This window comes from Bos mutus, chromosome 4 (genome assembly GCF_027580195.1).
Source record: "Bos mutus isolate GX-2022 chromosome 4, NWIPB_WYAK_1.1, whole genome shotgun sequence".
Taxonomy (NCBI): domain Eukaryota; kingdom Metazoa; phylum Chordata; class Mammalia; order Artiodactyla; family Bovidae; genus Bos; species Bos mutus.
The window spans coordinates 49514057-49532380 of NC_091620.1; the positions used below are offsets into that span (position 1 = coordinate 49514057).

Genomic DNA, 18324 nt, shown 5'->3' on the forward strand with positions numbered 1-18324 from the left:
TTCTGTCCTTGTGGCTTCAGAACAGAGCAGGTCTAGGGGTAGATGAAATGTGCCCCCAGGATGGAGGCATTTGCCAGGAAAGCCATGATAGTGCAAATCCTAAAGGCAGGAGGAAAGCAAATTTGATCTTTTGGTAAATCACTGCTCCTGCACACTCAGGAATCACTAGTTCCTTAAAGCAAGAGCCTGACTGTCCTGAGCAGTTGGAGCTGGTAGCTTAGTGACCCGATTAGGTGGCAGTAATATCAAGAAATGTCCGGAGTATTACCAGTTAGAAAGTTCTGTGGAGAAAAAGGTGAAAAGCAATTTTAATTGGGAACTTTTCAGGTAACAGTTTTCTTACACCTATCCATGCAGTGAACCAAAAGTTAATATTCTGATAAGTAAGCAACTAAAATTAAGCCTCACATTTTCTTAAACAAACAATGAATAAACAATGCAATTTTAATTGTCAGTGTACTGTATGAGTTATGGCATAATGTGATCAACTTTGGTTCCACAAATGCATGTCAACGCTTTATTTCTTTTTTGATAATCTTTGATTTTACCTATTGTTGACCTTTTACCATATGTTATGTGGTAAATGCCAATTCTGTTTGTCTAAACAGGTTTCTAAACAATGCAAGTTTGTGCTGACAGCTTGTGTGAAAAGAACAAATATTTGCTTTATATTTCGTGTAAATACGTGCATGCTGTCAAACAAGACGGGCTTAAAGAGGCTTAGATTTTGTCTTTCATGGTTCACGAAGGGACAGCTAATCTATATCAGAAATAATTTTAGATGTTGAACTGCAGCATGGAAAATATAGATCTCCCACTGGTTGAAATGACTTAGTAGAAAAAAAATTCAGCTGAAAAAGGTTATGAAATGTTTATTTTGTCATATAACTTAAAATATGTTGGGATAGAATAAAAAAAGAGAGAAATGGTTTAGAAGAGTTTTCTCAAAGCTATTACTCTATTGGAAATAGTTTAGTGGTATTACACTATTTTAGACATACAGGAAATTATTTAACTTTACATTAGAACAGGGTTAAGTAAAAAAGTGATAGCATTATTTCAGATAAAGTAGATTGATTCCTTGAAATTACTTGTATTAAAGAAGTCATGGGGCAATAGTTAGGCTCTTGGCTTTCTTTCAGTTCTTGCGTGGCATAGCCTTTGTAGTCCGTAATGAGGTGGGAAGAGTTACACTGTTTTAGCTGCAGTTTTCTAGTGGAGAATGAGTGAAAGGAAATTTCTCTTAAAACAAAAACACTGTTTATCCTAGTGGTGCTATGGAGGTTTAACTGGTATATGAAATTTGTTTGCAGATATAATGGGTATCAATCTGAATATGAAATATTCATTACGTACCATATTGCTTTTGTTTAGATTCATGCTTTCTGCCATCTTAGGTGGGATTGCGGACTGATTTTCCCCTTTGATTCATCTCCTCTCTGACGATGGCCACCGTGCAATATTACTGGGATATGTCAGCCACAAGCTACCTTCTTGGTATGACTGTTGTCCTCACTTTCCTTTATACAATGAAGAATGAACTGTTCGGGCACTGCCATCTGCCTTAAACAACACACTTCATAACACGGAAGGAGAATTTTAATAAGACCTCCAAGGGGTCTGCTGCCATTTTTAAAGGGAAGGTTTCCTACAAAGGAAGTGCATGGAAACTCCCAAGAGAAAGCTGTTGAAAACACCCCTGGGGAGAGGACCCAGTGTCATCCCGTTTTATTGTCTACCTGTCACCACAGTCCTCGTGTGATTCTGACAGGCTGCTCTTTTCTCTTGTAGCCAGTGCTGCTTAATGTCATTTTCTTGGTTGAACATCTTTATTTCTGACTTGTTACAAACCATTAACTAGTTTCTAGGTTTCAATGTCCTGGCTACTTTTGACTAGTAAATCAGTTAGCATAACAAGATTTCCCTTTATCTTCTTGCTATGGAAAATCTCTACATGAAATGATCAATGTTCCAATTTTTATATATGAATCCTAGCAGATAGGAAGTGTCTGTCATCGGATGCAAGCTTCTTCTCTGAAAACATATTCTAGTTCACATAATAGAACCTGACACACTAGGTAACCATCACACTGTTTGTAGAAGGCTTCAAACAGTTTAGGTGAAAAGCAGGAAATTTTATAAGTTTATGGTTTCAAATAAATATAACCTTGCTTTTAATTAGATTTTGTAGATGAAATGTTTTCACACATATAATTTTTTGAATACATTTTGAGAAGCATTCAGTGGTTTAACAGTTGTCAATCTCCATAAACATCCTTAGTTATGGGTAGCATTGCTTAAATGAAGACTGGCTGCTTTGGACATTGATGTTAAAAATAATATATACAGACATGTGACTTGATGACATATTGCTAAAACATTGGAAACAATATTGACTTTACTCTGCTTTTGCAGAAAGCTACTCACATATGAAATTAATGTAGCTAAAACATCATCTTTTCCCAAAATTACTCCATACTCTTAAAGTTGTAAAAGTATGTTTTTAAAAAAAATACACTTACATATTATAAGCGAATCTATTAATGAAATGTTATAATATTTAAATCCTAAATAGTAATACTTATTGATTCTTACCTAATTGATGGGTTAAGGAGATTTAAAAGATTAGTTACTGACCTAACAATTTCACTTCTGGAACTCTGTCTTAGCGAAATAGTTAAGCAAGTACATAGTATATATGTTCAGTGTATGTGGCATTGTTTTTCAATTGTGAAAAATCTGAAGCTTAACAATCTATTAATAAGGGGATGGATAAATGAGCCATGGTATTCTATAAAATGGAACACTATGTTGTTGTTTAAAAAATGAACTACAGCTGGTGAGATGTTGCTATATAACACAGGGAGCCCAGGCTGGTGCTCTGTGATGACCAAGAGGAGTGGGATCTGGGGAGGGCAGGGAGGCTCAAGAGGGAGGGGATATATGTATAATTATAGCTGATTTGCATTATTGTTCAGCAGAAACCAATACAACATTGTAAAGCAATTTTCCTCCAATTAAAAAACAAATGAGAAAAAAAGTGGAAAAAAAAAAAGAACTACAAACATATGTGCTGATCTGGGAAATGTATTCGATATGTTGTGTGAAAAAAACAAATTGCAGCACCGTGTGTAGAGTGTGATACCATTTTTGAGGGTAGGGGGGACTCTCTCTCCCCACCCCCACCATCTTTGTGTGAGCACAGAACACAGTCTGGAAGGATCCACTCAGACAACCTCTGAGTGTGAAGGAATGTGGGAAATAAGAAGACCCGAGCTTCTGCTTACTATACCTCCATATTTCTTGAGTGGAGACTCTCTAATGTTTATAGACACCATGAGTTCACTTGGCAAGCTGATTAAATAATTTAATAAGAAAATTTCATGGCATGGAAAGGATAGGATGAAAAGACATAAATATAGCTACTAGAGATTTGTAACAAAGAAGCGTGGCTTCTTTCCATTCAGTTAGCTCTGGCACTTAGAACGTTTGTGTCTCTCTACATATTTTAACAACAGGACCTCAAAATCTGGGTGCACATGCTGTCAGCCCCCAGTATATGTCATTCCAGGCAGTGGCAGTGGTCCTCAGTTGGTTTCTTGATGCTGTATTTCAAGTCAGCTCATAAATTATTAATAGTACATGTGTAGGTCAGAGACACACTAACCCTGACAATCATTCCATAATATTCTCTCTTTAGCTTTAGAAGAGAAGAGAAGAGAGTAATCAATATGCAACATCAGAGGTATGTTTCACATAGATATGGTATATGCACTTAGAAAAAAAGAGTTAGATCTTTACAAAAACCTGTCAGCCTGGCATTAATCTTCTATTATGAATAATGTGGCTATCCATGAATCTTTAACATTTTTTAAATGATGAAATTGTATGGTATGCTCTACCAAAGCAAATTTGATAATATGTGAGAAAAGATTGATCAATGAAGATGTTGATATACACGAATAAAAAATTTTAAACCTAGCTCATTAAAAGCAGAAAAAGTAACAGCCACACATTTTAATCTCAGGGTAAAATTTCAGCCCCAATAAATGTAGTTCTTACCATTATCCACAATGCCTAGAAATTATTCTTTAAACAAGTTATATAATTATTGTTTGGTTAAACCCATCAACTCATAAGACAAGCAGCTCTGGTAATATGCTACTAAGAACCAAGATGGTGCTGGTTCCTAGTTTATAATAAAAACTATATTTGAAAATTCCCAACAAACACAAAGATTAATGTTCCACATATAAGATGCAACAGTGCTTGAGAAAGATTATGAATACAATGACTTGTTAGAAATACTGCTGTATTTATTTTTTCCATGAAGTAATTCTGGAATAATTTGGCCCAGGTTTAATTTTTAGAGAAGGTTAGAAATGTAGACCAAGAACTTTGCTTATGAAATTTGCCTAATGAAGACATTTTAATCAGTGCTTGTTGAACTGAAGATAAAAATATAGTTTGTTTCTACAGATTTGAGGAGAATTAATATGTATCTGATTGTTAATATTTGATTCTTGTTTAATTATTTATGATATCAAGGAATGAATCTGTCAAGTAAATAATGAAATGCATACATGCAGCATATGTAATTAGGTTAGGTGCATAAATCCTAAGTGTTCACTTTATAGTTGTCAGTGTAAAATTTATTAATAATGAGAAATGTTAAGTGAAGAAAATTCTTAGCACAGTCTACCTCATTAGTGTGGATTATAGCAGTTGTTGGTCAAAGAGGAAGAAGAGGAGGAAGAGAAGGTGGAGGAAGAGGGGAATGAAGAGGCTTCATTTTCTTAGTTGTGCTTTAGTTAAAAAAATATTAGAGAGTTAGAGTACATTTTCCTTCCTCCTGTTTTTAAGTGTATGAATTGAACAGATGAGTTGTGGATTTAAATAAATGAAGCAAATGGAATAATTTCATATTGAAAAAATACAGACCCTGGGATTTCTAAATCCAGATAATTATTTAAGGGGGAAAATTCAACTAGCATTTGAGAACAAAAAACCTACTTATATGATTGAGCTGTCAGATTCTAATCTTAAAATTTGGCTCTAAATTCAGTGTGATGGCGAGGAGATGGCAAGAAATACACTATCAATTGCATTCTTCCTTTCCCCCTTCTCCTCACTAACTAAAAAACAAGCATGGAAGAGAGAAGCACCTTATCAAGCACGTTCCTCGTACCCTGGTTTTTCCTGGGCTGCTAGGACATGTAACAAAACAGGGGTCTGAGGAGATCTTAGGTATCTGTGAGTGGGGCTTGACGGTATACATAGTGCTAGGTGGGCTCTCTGGGTATGATGGGCTGGAGGTTACAGGATAAGCTCTCTGCCCCTGAGGATAGAATGGAAACCCTGCCCCCTGCAGGAACATGACTGAGTGGGCACCACCAACTCCACATTAAAGAATCTGACTTGATAACCTGGTTAAACTTAGCTCTGTCCTTAATGTTAAGGGGGCTTCCCTTGTAGCTCAGTCGGTAAAGAATCTGCCTGCAGTGCAGGAGACCCAGGTTCGATCCCTGGGTTGGGAAGATCCCCTGGAGAAGGAAATGGCAACCCACTCCAGTATCCTTGCTTGGAAAATCTCATGGACAAAGGAGCCTGATGGGCTGCAGTCCATGGGGTCGCAAAGAGTCGGCACGACTGAGCGACTAACACTAACTAACTAATGTTAATCATTAATAGTATTATGCGGTGTAAAGACCAGTCAACCAGAAAACAAGATAATGAGATCTCACACTACCACTAATTAGCCTGGAAACTTCCAGAAAATTCTTTAAGTTCTTTCTTCACTTATCAAATGAGAGAGCTGATTCTGGGGCTGATTTCGGCTTTAATGGTCTATGATTCACAAAGATGATGTTGAAATACATTCAATTTTGTTCCAGTGCTGCCATGAGTTTCTTGGGCAAAAAAAAAGGGAGAGAGGTAGCATTAATATATGAACATTCATCATCTGACTGGGTATTGTTATAGCGGCAGTTATACATTTATAAGAAGATGGAAGATATAGTCACAAAAGGAATACCATATATTATTTTAGTAAATGATATGAATCTAACTATAGTAACCACTTAAGAACTTTTTTTTTTTTCTGCCTCACGTATATAAAGTTACAAGAGAACTAGAAGGTCCATTTACGATAACATGACATTACAAAACAAAGACTGTATGTTGCAATTTTCCTACCAGCCCTGTAAAAGAGGGGAATGATTACTTAATTATTATGTCTTCAAAAGCTTCTGTGATTTACTGATTTTCAAAAGGGTAATATTCCCATGGTTAGTAATTGCATTAACAAATTATTTGCTAAATCAAAAAAATTACTTGCTATCCTCCTGATCTTAATTCTTAGATATCTGCAAGCTAAAGATTTTGGGGCAAAAATTACTTCCTTCATTTAAGCATTATTATTGAAAGGAAAACTTAAGATGTGGAGTCCATTATGTAGCTAGTTTTTAGGAAAAAAACAAAGGAAAAGAGTAAAAATGATTTTACCACCCTCTAAGAAAATTGCCGGTTGAGTTTAGCCAACTTACTATTGACTAAATCAATATACACAATTTTTGTGTGTATATTTTCCAAATATACAAAATGTATACCATATTTTGTGGAAAGGACCAATATAAGAATAATTTGGGGGCTTCCCAGGTGGCTCAGTGGTAAAGAATCTGCAGGAAGATGCAGGAGATGTGAGTTAAATCCCTGGGTCGGGAAGATCCCTGGAGAAGGAAATGGCAACTCACTCCAGTACTCTTGCCTGGGAAATCTTGTGGACAGAGGAGCCTGGTGCACTACAGTTCATGGGGTTGCAAAGAGTCAGGCACAATTGAGCACAGACACACATACATATTCACAAGAATAATTTAAATATGAGGATATTTGATTTTCAAATCATATACCATAATAAATTGCAGAGAAATACTTTTAAATACCTACCTAATAATCTTCCCTTCTTCCCTGGGAATCACTCCTTTCTCCCCAGCCCAGATTCTTCAGGAAAATAGACTTTTTTTTTAAAGCCAGTAAGCTTTGTGATAGTTTGTATGCAGGAATAGATGACTGAGATACTGACTAAAATTCAGCTTTTGTTTTGATATTGCCTGTCTTAATTCTTGCCTTTCCCGTACTCCCTCCTCACCAATATAACTCAAAGGTAAATCCTGATTTGTTATCAGTGATGATTATCTCATCTCCTTTGCTAGTGAAATTGTGCAGAGAGGCATGTGGTCCTGTTCTGGCCAAATAAATAGGAAGAAAGATCTTCTGAGGGGTCTGCTGGTATAACTGACTCATTCATAAGAAGAAATTTAAAGGAAGACTACTGCAAGGAGATCCAACCAGTCCATTCTGAAGGAGATTAGCCCTGGGTGTTCTTTGGAAGGAATAATGCTAAAGCTGAAACTCTAGTACTTTGGCCACCTCATGTGAAGAGCTGACTCATTGGAAAAGACTCTGATGCTGGGAGAGATTGGGGGCAGGAGGAGAAGGGGACAACAGAAGATGAGATGGCTGGATGGCATCACCAACTCGATGGACTCCGGGAGTTGGTGATGGACAGGGAGGCCTGGGGTGCTGCGATTCATGGGGTCGCAAAGAGTCGGACACGACTGAGCGACTGAACTGAACTGAATTGAGTCTCATTTTGGAGGCTGGACTTTACATATCTTCAAGTGATGCCTGGAACTATGGCAGCCATTTTGGAACCCTGAGAAGAACTACCTAAGGACAATGTCAGTAAGCTGAAGATGGAGTGGTGGAAAGATGAGAACAATCTGGGTCCTTGACAATATTAAACATGAATTAATTAACCTCAGCACCTGCTATCTTGAGCCTTCCTACAGGAAATACTACATTTTGTTTGCTGTTTAAGCTAGTAGAGACAGGTTTTTTATTACCTGCATCAAAGTTTTTCTAACACAAATAAGGTGAAAGAAGCTTTAGTCCCTTTATGAGAACAGCTCATCCTTAAACTGGGAATGAGCTTTATTATACAGTCTGCTATAATATTTACAACCCACTTGTTTGCATAATAATGTTTATGTCCTTTGCTACTTGGACATGGGAATTATTTCTAGAATACTGGGTATCAATAAACACAAAACATGTTAAATTTACTGAAAACAAATACTAGACAACTGAGTATTTTGTGTCGTTAAATGTGAGGAAAGGGAAAGGCTTCTTGCAAAAAAGTGGTATTTAATCTGGACTTGGAAAAGTTGGAGATGAGGTTCAAGGGCATTCTAGAGAATGTGGGCACCCAACCTACTGAAGTACTATGTCGTGGGAGAAGAAATGCACTAGAATGACTTAGGGGTATCTCAGCAGTGGCCACAGGACTGGAAAAGGTCAGTTTTCATTCCAATCCCAAAGAAAGGCAATGCCAAAGAACTCTCAAACTACCACACAATTGCACTCATCTCACACACTAGTAAAGTAATGCTCAAAATTCTCCAAGCCAGGCTTCAGCTGTTGCGATTCATGGGGTCACAAACAGTTGGACATGACTGAGCAACTGAACTGAACTGAATGGTAGATAGATAAGGCTGGAGCTGGTTAGGTGTGGACTGTGAATTGTCTTGAATGTCTTGTTAAGGAGTTTGGGCTTCCTTTACTTGGTGGTGGGAAACATTAGAGGGTATTTGAGCTGGTCACCACTTATTGATTCTGGATGAATTATTAAAGTTTACAGTATATATTATAGCATATATATAGTATACTATACTATATTTTACATATTTTAATAGAAAGTGTGCATGACTTTAATGAAACAATCAAAGAAAATTTCCACTCTAATTTGATTCTGTATTTTAAAGCAATTGCCAAGGGAACCAAGCAAGTGACTGGTTAAGTAGCCATTGTTTTCCAAAATGCTTAAAACCAGATGCAAGTGCCCCAGAGAGACTACTTGAAGGCTGCTGCTGCTGCTGCTGCTAAGTCGCTTCAGTTGTGTCAGACTCTGTGCAACCCCATAGACGGCAGCTCATCAGGCTCCCCTGTCCCTGGGATTCTCCAGGCAAGAACACTGGAGTGGGTTGCCATTTCCTTCTCCAATGCACGAAAGTGATAAGTGAAAGTGAAATCACTCAGTCGTGTCCGACTCTTTGTGACCCCATGGACTGCAGCCTTTCAGGCTCCTTGGTCCATGGGATTTTCCAGGCAAGAGTACTGGTGTGGGGTGCCATCGCCTTCTCCGACTTGAAGGCTAGAAAACAACATTTTAAAGGCAGTCAAGCTCAGACACCTGGATGTGTGCTTGCAGCACAGTTAGATGGAGGGTCTGATGCCCTGGGAGGGAAGGGATGACTTGCCTTTGTAGGCAAAGAGAAGTCCTGATAGAAAAGGGAGCTGGGGAAAAGCTGTTGAGAGCCTTGAGACTGAATGAGGTTGGATGTGCGTGCCCAGGAGGAGAAGTTGGGATTGTGAGGTTCCATTTGAAGAGCCCAGGAGCAGAAGTTCTTGCGTCATTTTACAGATAAAGAAACAGAAACAGAGTGGGGAATAGACACAGCCAAATTTCTCGAATTTTCATTTGTTAACTTCTTTATATTATCTCTTGTTCCAAAAAGGAATTAACCTTAAATAAAATCCTGAATAAACATGAAGCACAAGGCAATGGCAACCCACTCCAGTACTCTTGCCTGGAAAATCCCATGGGCAGAGGAGCCTGGTAGGCTGCAGTCCACGGGGTCTCGAAGAGTCGGACACAACTGAGCAACTTCACTCTCACTTTTCACTTTCATGCATTGGAGAAGGAAATGGCAACCCACTCCAGTGTTCTTGCCTGGACAATCCCAGGGACAGGGGAGCCTGGTGGGCTGCCGTCTGTGGGGTCGCACAGAGTCGGACAAGACTGAAGCGATTTAGCAGCAGCAGCATGATTTCACTGTTGATAGAGAAAGGACTAGGACGCCACTTTCCTAAACTTCAGCCCTGGCATTAATTGCGCTAAATCTTGCAAATCTGTCTCTGTTGAGCGTAGCTCTGTTGCTGGTTACCAGGTGGTGGGTGCGTGCTAAATCTCTTCAGTCGTGTCCGACTCTGTGCGACCCTATGGGCTGTCTCCCCCCGCCCCCCGCCCCCCCCAACCCCCACCCAGGCTCCTCTGTTCATGGGATTCTCCAGGCAAGAATACTGGAGTGGGTTGCCATGTCCTCCTCCAGGGAATCTTCCCAACCTAGGGATCCAACCCGCATCTCTTCTGTCTCTTACATTGGCAGGCTGGTTCTTTGCCACTAGCGCCACCAGGTGGTAGACACCCTGAAACTATACACAGCGCTCAGATATCCCGCAGGGAAGCATTTCTCAGACCCGCCCCTACCCCGCAGACGTTCCCCCAACTTCCGCGTAGGCCAGGACGGGTCATGTGCTTTTTTCTGAGCCAAGCCCTGGACAAAAGAAGGGACTGATCTGATTGATTTATACTGTTTAAAGTTTTCCCTTGAGCCACAAGGGAGGAATGGCCTCGGGGGCTGGGGGAGATAGGGAAGAAGGAAGGGGGCATGGTATAGCAACGTGAGCTGAAAGAGAGGCCGAGAAAACTGCAGAATGGTTGAGAGCACAGGCTCTGGAGGGAGGGAGGCTTTCTTTCTCACCCATGATCCACCGCTTCCTAGCTGGCTTACCCTGGGCTCCTTGCAAGGCTTGGCTAAGCCCTGGTTTCCAGGAGAGCAATAGGGTTGTTGTGGCAAAAATAAAATAATCTCGGTAAAGCAGTCGGCATAATGTTTTGTGCATAATAAGCCTCCAGTAGATGTTTACTATTATTGTTATTGCTATTACTGGTGTTATTAATAAAAACGACCTCAGGAAGTTCGCAAGGAGTCCACACGCAATAACCGCAGCTGTCCAAGGCAGGAGGTGACTTCTTGCCAGGGAGTGAGCCCTCCCCTCCTTCTCTATGCAAAGGAAAGAGAGAGGCTCTGGAAACACTGCTTTCCCTTCTGCGCAAGACTTGCGTCCATTCCCATGTGGACTGCTCAGCTGGGCCAGGAATTTGGGAGGGGGATCTGCACGGTGACTGAGCAACGCCTTGGTGGCAGGAGGACCCGAAAGGTTGGGAATAGGGCGTCGCAAACCCTCTCTCCTGCTTGCTAAGTGGGCAAAGATGGGCGCTGGGGATGCTTTCGTCCAACTTACTCACCTCGGGCGTGGTGGTTGGAAACCAATGAGGTCCAGCCTCCTCTTACCAGGGTTCAAGCTTAGGAATCCCATGCACAGGGTAGTCTTTTTTTCTGGCATTTTCACACGTTAATTCAACGACAGTTAAGAAGCAGGGCATTTTCTTAACATTCACGAGCAAATCAAAGTAGATTAGCAATTCCCGGCCCCTGCCACCGCGTTCCGTTCCTAGACCCACCGGCCGGCAGGGTTCCGGCGGAGCTGCGCGAGGCCGGGGGCAGAAGGGGGAGGTGGCTCCGGCGCGGGGAGGGGGCGGCGCCGCGCGGGGCCTGGGGCAGGGGGGGAGGTGGGTCGGGCGCGGGGCGCTGGGCCCCGCCCGCAGCCGGCGGCCGAGCGGAGGCAGGCAGCGAGACGGGCGCGCCATTTGCATTCGCCCGCAGTCATTTTTATCCGCGGAGGTAATGAAGTTGTCAGCGGCGCCCGGAGTGTGGCAGAGCCTGATATTCAAATAGGCCTGCCGGGCGCCGGGCGCCGGCTGCCCCCCGCTTCCCACGTCCCGCGAGTCCCCGGATGAGCGCGGCGCTCGCTGTCCCCTGATAGCCGCCGGCTTTGTCTGCCGCCCGCACCCTTACCAGCGCCCTGGCTCTTCTCCTCTCTTCCCTACCCCGCATCTTTGTCTCTGTCTCCCTCTCCTCGCATCTTTGCCTTTTGTGTCCGACTCAGCCTCAGACCCCAACCACGCCGCTGGGGCCGACTCCCCGTGACCCACAAGCCCTGCTGATCCGCAAGTGTTGGGGGCGGTGTAGTATAGCAGGGAGGCTGCCATCCTCGCATTGGGCGCTGTCCCCGCTCCCCTTCCGCGCACCCAGCAGCCCCTCGCTCTCTTCATCTCCACCTCTAAGAAAGAGGACCGGACCTTGACAGTATCACTTTGGCCTAAAGTCGCTCTGTCCCGTTTCTGAAAGCTTATTTGTGGTCCTTTTTAGGATTTCAAAGCCTCAGACAGATTCACCAGTAGAAGCGGCTGAGAAAAGGCGGCTCGGCAGGTTCAGCGCTGCCAGGAGAGGAGGCGCAGGCTAGACAGACCCCTGCTTTGAGACAGGTAGTCGACGGGGCGCAGTGAACATTTAAGCTCTTGGGATGGGTGCTTTTTCCTAGGCCTGTGTAGCTGTGCGGTCCCTGGGGCAGCCGCTGGACACGTGGGGCTGTTGAGCACTTGAAGTGTGGCTGGTCCAAATGAAGATGTGCTGTAAGTGTGAAATACAGACTAGATTGTGAAGCCAAAAAATAAATAAAATAAAATAAACTGTCTCAATCATTTAAAATATTGATGGGACATTGAAATGATAATGTTTTGGATATATTGGGTGAAATAAGATATATTGTTAAAATCTATTAAGGCTGTTTCTTTTTACCTTTTAAAAATGTGACCACAAAGAACATTTAAAATGACACATGTGGATCACGTTATATTTCTATTGGGCAGGTACTAGTCTAGAGGCTTAAGACCCGAGGTGCTTTCCTCTAACCCTCTCCCCTTACACTGCAGGTGCTTTGGAACAAGACAAGGGAGAGAGAGAATGTTCTTAGTTCTTAAGCATCAAATACCCAGGCAGATAATTAGGAAGTAGTCAGTGTTATACTGAAAACCTTGACAGCACTGAGTAGAAGCAGTGGCTTCGATTGCATAAACTGGTTGTTTCTATCCCTTTGTTCACTGTAAGGAGAGACCCATGCTCCCACCACAGTCATGCCACAGTCCCCTGGACTAACCATCTGTGTGTGAAGTTGGGCCTCTAGGAGTGTTTAGTGCCTTTTAGGAGTTATTTGTTGCACACTAAACTTGCTGACATGCCGTTTAGAGGAGTGAATGCTGTGTATGTCCTGTAACAACTATTTCAGAAGTATTTTTGGTGTACATGGTTCCTTAGCATGCACAGGGCTCCTGAAGTATGCATTGACACGATGTGCTGCCAATGATGCGGACCTGGGGGAGTCCCTGAGTGTGCATTGACTGCACACACGGCCACAGCTCTTACAGGGCTTTTATGGCGCAGCTTGCCAATGATCCGTGCATTAAAGACTCCCAGAATACACGTTGACACGATAGACTGGAGCTGTTTGGGTCTACCGAGTTGATGATCCGGAGATAATTGTGGTGTCTTATGCACTTTCATTGAGATTGGAGTGCTCATGGTTCTAATGGCAGAACCAGAACTGCCCCAGTTAAGCCCTGCTGTGACTCCCTGAGCCCATGGATCTTTGACCTCCTGCATCATGACACCATGGTGTTGCTAACGCTGATGTTTTAACTGATGCAATTGAGTTAGCATTTTTTCCCCGCCAAAGTACCTTTTGTAATTCAAAACCTAGATTGGAGGTCTATGTACTGATGGCTTCATCTGGTTAATCATAAGCTAAAAACCTTGGGAAGGTCATATTTACAACAGAAAAAGTGGTTTGGAGAGAATAAGTTTGGGAAATGCGTATGAGTTTGAGAGAGTTAGTACAGAATCTATAACCTTAGTCTTGAGAAAACCAAGTTGGTTAAACTGAAATTGATGAAACAAGGAGATGATAAGAAGGTGGAAGACACTTTTAGACATCATAGAATATATTCAATAGGAAAATAATTCAAACATTACAGAAGTGTATGAAATAAGTAACTCTCCTATTCCTTTCTTTTCTACCATCAACCATTACAATGTTACTATTTTTGTATATTTTAGTAATTTTTATACATATAAAAATACGTGTATCAATTCTTTGTTTACACAAGTGGGATAACACCAAACCTTACTCTCCAATGCCCTGTATTTTAAACTAATAATATATTGAACATCTCTCCTCAGGGCATTTAGATCTGTTGCATCCTTTGTAATGATTACATGGATATGGATTCAGGATATGGATTTAATTTTAAAATTTATGCTATTTCAACCATCCTACTACAGTGAATATATATTTGCAGATTTGTGCAAATCTGTTCACAGGGTAAATTTTCAACAGTGGAAATGCTGGGACTAAGAGGTGTACATTTAAAATGTTGATGCATATCACCAAGTTGATAACCAGATTGATTGTCCTGCTTTATACTCCAACTAGCAATATGTGTGTGCCTATTTCCCCACTCCAGGCCAATGTATAGCTTTTTCATGGGGACACTTGTGTGTGGGTGAATTTTTCCACTATGTTCTCTGCACAGCTTTATGGTAAGAGTCCAGCACTGGAGGCTGTGATAAATGCAATGAAATGAAGGAAGTTAGACTACAAAGTAGGAAGTCTCGTTAATCAAGATAAAAAACGATGGCTCCACAAAACACCCTGAGATCGGTTGAATTTTGGTAATAGCTTGTCAACACGGGAGAATTGGAATTAGATCACATTAATTCATCATTCAGCAGATATTTGTTAAGTTATAAATGAATTCTCCATTGGATTGTAAGCCCTTTGAGAGGAAAACCTTTGTCTTTTTCATCTCTGTGGCTTGAATGGAATTATGGAATGGGGCTTGACCTAACGTTTTTTCTTTTAATTGTCATTGTTGATTTGATTGTTTTAATATGTCCAGTTATTTTTCACCATATACCTGGCTCTGCCTGAAGCTGGATTTTCAAGATGGCTGACAGTCATTGTTCCTAAGCTCACAGTGGGAGAGACAGGGGGATGGAAACCAGTCTGAAAATTCCATAATATGGGCAAAGTGAACATAAGCAACTAACTGTGATGGAGTAAACAGTTTCCCTGAAGTCTGATATTTGAGCTGGAAGATGGTTTGGGAATGGTTTCCAGCCTGACAAAGAAGGACTTCCAGACAGAGGAAGTCACAATAAAGGGATGGAATTTTGGAGGAATGCTGGTGTGACGGGCTCACGGGGAATGTGTTGGAAGGATGGGGACTTGAAGGGGAGGCACCACCTACTTAAAAGGAGGCATTGAGTTCCCATGCTGGAACATTAAGGGAGTGACATATAAGGAAGGAGTGGGCTTCTCTTTCAGGCTGTCTCTCTGATTGTTGTGGGGTATTTGAAAGTTCTGAGAATCCTGGAGCTTTTAAGTGCCTCATTTGTAAGATGGAACATACAGCCTAGATAATTTCTAATATTTTTATCACCTCTGAAATTCAATGGCCTTTGAGCTATAGGACTTGAACTTGCCTGCAAGGACTTTTATTTTCTGTTTTGTGTGTCAAGGAGCACTGTGTGATATCTTGGGGTATTCCTTTAAGATGGTAGTAAATGCTGGCTATAATTTGCTGGAACTAACTACCATGGACACTTACCATAATTCCAAAGTCTGCATACATGTTTTACCCCCATTCCAACAAAGCGATGCTAATGAGAATGAAGAAAAAAAACCAAAACAATGCCAGGCAACAAAAAAAAGATTTGCAAAAGTGTAAATCTTTTGATAATTTGCTCTTCATAAGCAACTAAACCCTATCTTCACTGAAAGTTGAATAGACACGACTTGAGTGGTTTTCCTGAGAAATATTGCAGAGTTGGATGTCAAGTGTCCTGTTTCTTGGGATACATATGCTGAATGAATTTCACTGGGTTTGATAAGCATGCCATCCACGGCCTTGTCTGGGGCAGAGGGAAGCGTTTTGATTGAGACCATGTCTAAGGACAGAGAGAACCCTGTGGCCTATTGATTAGAGACCTTCCTTCAAGCTGACAACTTGAGAATTATTACCCAGCCCATCTTGTCCCAAAGCATGAGAGACTTGCTTAAAGTCTGTGCTGACTTCCTGATGAACTTTATGTAATTCCCCCAATTTTTAGGCTCAGGGTTTTCCAAGTTGTATTGGAGGCTATCTAGAAGCAAAATAAACACAAGCAGACTGCTTGGGACCAAACAAAACACATGTCATGATAACAACTCTTATGACTAATGAGTCATCTAAGATATGGGAAGTTGGTGAAATTATTGAATTATTGAAGAAGGATGCTTTGCCATTCCTATTGGTCACAGCTCAGAGTCTTGAATTACACTAATGCAAATGGGAGATCCGAGGGGATTTGCTGAAACCTCACAGAATGAAGCCATCTACCCCACACGTTGATACTGGGGATTTCCAAAATAGCTTTCTATGAGATCATCTTGTATGTGAAATCCATGGTAATGACTTCCAAAGAAGACCCCTGACAGATCCCAGCTTGATATTATTTTGGGAGGGGGCCTGGAGCAAAGTCTGGACACTGAGAGAAAATTTTTAATTTTCTCAGAAATCAAGCAGCAGCACAAGGTTGTTGAGAGATGAAGAGAGATTTTATTACTGCCTGGGTGAGCAGGTGCCAATCCCAAATCATTATCCGGACTTTCAGTTCAGTTCAGTTCAGTCACTCAGTCATGTCCAACTCTTTGTGACCCCATGGACTGCAGCATACCAGGTCTCCCTGTCCATCACCAACTCCTGGAGTTTACTGAAACTCATGTCCATTGATGGAGATCGGTGATGCCATCCAACCATCTCATCCTCTGTCATCCCCTTCTTCTCCTGCCTTCAATTTTTCCCAGCATCAGGGTCTTTTCAAATGAGTCAGCTCTTCAAATCAGGTGGCCAAAGTATTGGAGTTTCAGCTTCAACATTAGTCCTTCCAATTAATATTCAGGACTGATCTCCTTTAGGATGGACTGGTTGGATCTCCTTGCTGTCCAAGGGACTCTCAAGAGTCGTTTTCAACACCACAGTTCAAAAGCATCAATTCTTTGGCGCTAGAGTTTTCTTTATAGTCCAACTCTCACATCCATACATGACTACTGGAAAAACCATAGCTTTGACTAGATGGACCTTTGTTGGTAAGGTAATGTCTCTGCTTTTTAATATGTTGTCTAGGTTGGTCATAACTTTCCTTCCAAGGAGAAAGCATCTTTTAATTTCATGGCTGCAGTCACCATCTGTAGTGATTTTGGAGCCCCCCCCCAAAAATAAAGTCAGCCACTGTTTCCACTGTTTCCCCATCTATTTCCCATGAAGTGATGGGACCAGATGCCATGATCTTAGTTTTCTGAATGTTGAACTTTAAGCCAACTTTTTCACTCTCCTCTTTCACTTTCATCAAGAGGCCTTTTAGTTCCTCTTCGCTTTCTGCCATAAGAGTGGTGTCATCTGCATATCTGAGGTTATTGATATTTCTCCCAGCAATCTTGATTCCAGCTTGTGCTTCCTCCAGCCCAGTGTTTCTCATGATGTACTCTACATAGAAGTTAAATAAGCAGGGTGACAATATACAGGCTTGACATACTTCTCTCCCAATTTAGAACCAGTCTGTTGTTCCATGTCCAGTTCTAACTGTTGCTTCTTGACCTGCATACAGATTTCTCAAGAGGCAGGTGAGGTGGTCTGGTATTCCCATCTCTTTAAGAATTTTCCACAGTTTTTGTTGTGATCCACACAGTCAAAGGCTTTGGCGTATCAGAACTTTGGAGACAAGCAGTTCTTGTTCAGACAGCAGTCTTTTATCAGTCCACTCTCAGGGACTTCTCTGGCGGTCCAGTGGTTAAGAATCTGCCTTATTGTGTAGGGGACGTGGCTTCAATCCCTGGTAGGGGAACTAAGATCCCACATTCCATGGAATTACCATGTTGGCACATCACAACTAGAGAGTCCATGTGATGCAGCTAGAGTTCCTGCATGACACAGTGAAGATCCTGCGAGCTGCAACTAGGACCCAAACACAGGCAAACAAGCTAATTAATTAACTTAAAAAGTCTTCAAGTGATCCACTCCCAGATTGAAGGAGAGTAAATTTTATTTTGGAAGAATGGTCATTGTGAGTGTGTCCCTCAACCAGTATGATGTAGAGCAGCTGGTAGAGCGGTGTCATATGTATCAGCGGGTGGCAGGACGCCTGAGTATTTCTACACCAGTGAAGACTAGGAGATCAGAAAGCACCCATCTAGGGGCCATGAGCACCAGAGGAAAATAATGCTAGTTGTTAGTGCCCCATTGGTAGACATTACTCCAAAATTTTTCATGGCCATTTACCAAGATTATTGAGACTTCCTTCATAGGAGTTGTAGAGTTGATTTTCCTGAAGCTATGTTGTGATTATGGAGTTTGGCTCCTTTTGGGGGAAGCATGGGGACGAAAAAAATTATATAACTCAGAATTAGTTTCCAAAATTCTTATATGCTTGTGATCTAGCAAAGTAATCAAATTTTATCTTGGTACTCAGTAAGAATCAATCAAAT

General features: G+C 41.6%; 1 long non-coding RNA gene across 7 annotated transcripts in view; it reads left to right on the forward strand.

The window, feature by feature from the left end:
* The first annotated feature begins 10892 nt into the window (after positions 1–10892).
* Positions 10893–18324, forward strand: part of LOC138987611 (uncharacterized) — a 49300-nt gene continuing 41868 nt past the window's right edge. For 6 of the 7 annotated variants that reach the window (XR_011463983.1, XR_011463985.1, XR_011463986.1 and 3 more), the window contains exons 1-2: positions 11484–11585; positions 12114–12229. This is a non-coding gene — a long non-coding RNA (uncharacterized lncRNA). Of the gene's footprint in view, positions 11062–11483; positions 11586–12113; positions 12230–18324 lie in introns of those variants that run through there. The other variant, XR_011463988.1, reaches the window with a different exon arrangement.